The following is a 2,814-nucleotide window of genomic DNA, read 5'->3' as shown; positions in this document are numbered from 1 at the left end:
ATCCTTGGTCAAGCCCCTCTGGCGTGCTGTCTGCCTATTGGGCTTGTCCAGACTACTACTGTCCTTCTTTGCTCTCTCCTCCTGAGCTAGCATTGGCAAACTGCTGCCTCTCATCTGCTTTTGCTCACCTTAAAATCTACCTGGCAATTAAAAGCAATTAGCACGGCCAGTGGAGTGATCCACTATGGACAACAGAGGGAAGGTGAGATGGCGTCCTGGAGCTCAGACAGGAGCAGTGGTCTGCTGAAAACTTAGAGGGAGCAACCCAGTGTGGCATTGTCTAACTTACCAGTCAAATGTAATACGATAAAAAATAACTCTGCTAATGTTAGCTTTCCTGTGTTCCTGTGCTTTCCTTTTCCTGTTTGTCCAGCAGGTTGCTGCACAGAGGAAAGTACTGCAACCTCCATGGGTAAAAAAAGGATTTTTCCCTTTGAAGCAATCATGATTTTTAACGTATCACAAACAGCTATTTTATATCTGAAGAAAAATTACAACACATTTAGGCCAACATGTTCATTTAGTTGTGAATCTCTTTCAACTATTGTTATATTTTAGAAAAATAGATATTTTCTTCTATCAAAGGCACAAATGTTCAAAATATTTGAACTCCCTTTTCACCACATTGATGGAACATCCAACCCATTTAATATTTTAACATTTGGATTGAAAGTAGAGATTGTCTTGTTATAACGAAGCATCAGCAAATCCACACAACTAAACAAAAATCAACAAACATGCCTGTGCAAGTTTTCATTTATCCAGGTCACCACAAAACAGACTTCAATTGGAGAGAACTGGACTTTCACTCAGTTTTTCTGAAAATGTTTCGACATCTATCCAGTAGTTTTTGCTTTGTACTAAAGCAACCTGTAGTTTGAACCCTGATATTTTAAAGCAGCTGGAGGTCATCCTCCTGATCCCATCCGAGGCAATAACCCAGTCGTCATTCTCCTGGGTCGTTGGAGTCTATCGTTTTGTATTTGGCCATTTAATTCATGATTAGATGGCTTGTGCACTTTCTTTAAAATTAGTTCCAGAAAAGAGTTATACATGCTTGGGAGCTAAAGCAACATAAAATACTACTACAAAAAACTGAAAATAAAGGGGTTTAATTCACAATTTTTACTCAAAAAGAAGGCACCAGTTATGCATAAACTAGAGGCAGGTGCTAAACAACATCCTAAAATCAACAGAAGCCTAATTACACCAGGAGATGCAAACAAAACCAAAGCCAAGGCCACAACATGTAATCTACAGGAGCAACAGAAGCCCTTGTTACAGTTAACTGTCTCGTCTTATTAATTGGAAGGAGCAAAAAAGATTAGGCAGTTTTTAAATGAGCTGACACATTGGCGACTGCTGTAAATATCCCAAAGGCAAGAGCAGAACACCCTCTACCCTGCAAAAGAAATCTAGAAATAGGTAATAATGTCTTAAATTAATTGTGTTTAACCTTAATTTGAATAGGTAAATAAGATTATTTACCAATGGAATGGCATTTTTTACCTTAAAATAAGATAATTGGACAATATGCATATTTTAATGAGACAATCCAATAGTTTTTTCTTATTTTTAATTTAAATTGCTTTTTACGTTGTGTCTCACTTACCTCCTTAATTCAACAAAAATATTTTATGAAAAAAAATGACTTATTGAGATTTCATTATTTATTTTTTTTTGCAGTGTAAGGCTACGGTGTCCCCAAACAATGTTTGCTTAAACCAGTGGATCTTAGTTCTACTTCACATGATGGGGGGTCAGACATTTTCATTTAGCAATAAACAATGGCCTTTGTATAAGAAACCAGACCCAACCCTCCTCCCTCTCTGATGTGCTTCAGATCTTCCTTCACACCCCTCATCTGTAGATGAGATGATTGCTGACCTGACCTGACTGGCTGCTTGTCAGTCGGGATTTTGTAAAATTTGAGGATCTGGCACTTAAGGCACTTAAACTGGCACTTAAACTGACGTTCTTATCAATCAAACTTTATTTATAGAGAGCATTATACACCAAAACGCTGTACAGGTCCATAAACAGAAATATATAGAAAAAAATAACCAATTAAATGCATTTTTATACTAAAAGTAATACACATTACCAGCATAAAGTAGCAAGTTTTTATCCAATATGACAAAATGTCTCATTTTAAACTAACACACTTTAAGCATGGTGACTTATTTGATAACATTTTGAGAATTTTTCTGTTTTATATTTAATGTTCTGTTGTTTTACATGAAAAACAGCAAAAATTATCAAAGTTAGATTGACCAAATCTCTGTTATGTTGATATTGTAATAAAAACTACAAAGTTAAGCAAACTACTATATTAAGATAATTTTCTTTTTTACCCCAACGCACCTTTAAGTCCACCAATAAAAAAAACAGGCGACATTCCTCTGCCTCATATGAACAGCATTCAAATAAAACTCAAAGTGTTTCAGCATTTCTTTTCTTACCAGAGGCGATGGAAGCGGTGAGGAGTTGTTCTCTGGTGTGTCTGGATGTGACCTCCTTCAGAGCGATGGAGCTCTCAGCATCCACCCCAGCAGCATCCTCTTCCTCACTGACAGCCTCCTCAGCATGCACGCTGTAGTAAACGCTGTGCTCCTCCCCTTCTCCCTCCCTCTCCCATTTAACTGAACCTGTCGGCTCGCATCACGTCGCCACCGAGGCAAAAGAGTTGATGCCACAACTCATGGCAAAGTGAATTAAAAGAGAGGCAGAAAAAAAAAACACTTAGCTGCTTCATTTGAGTTTAATCTTAGAGAACCTGGGGCTGATTCACGATTACATATATATACACATATA

At 37.4% G+C, this 2,814-nt stretch overlaps 1 protein-coding gene across 1 annotated transcript in view; it reads right to left on the bottom strand.

The window, feature by feature from the left end:
• Nucleotides 1–2,564, bottom strand: part of LOC107086068 (rabphilin-3A-like) — an 84,604-nt gene extending 82,040 nt beyond the window's left edge. The window contains exon 1 of the mRNA XM_015376809.1: nucleotides 2,463–2,564. The gene's annotated coding sequence lies outside the window, so the exon portion shown is untranslated. The remainder of the gene's footprint in view (nucleotides 1–2,462) is intronic.
• Nucleotides 2,565–2,814: the final 250 nt, after the last annotated feature.

Source organism: Cyprinodon variegatus, unplaced genomic scaffold (assembly GCF_000732505.1).
Source record: "Cyprinodon variegatus isolate N-32 unplaced genomic scaffold, C_variegatus-1.0 Scaffold142, whole genome shotgun sequence".
Lineage (NCBI taxonomy): Eukaryota > Metazoa > Chordata > Actinopteri > Cyprinodontiformes > Cyprinodontidae > Cyprinodon > Cyprinodon variegatus.
The sequence above is the reverse complement of the archived record's forward strand: the minus strand, read 5'-3'. Positions and strand labels throughout refer to the sequence as shown.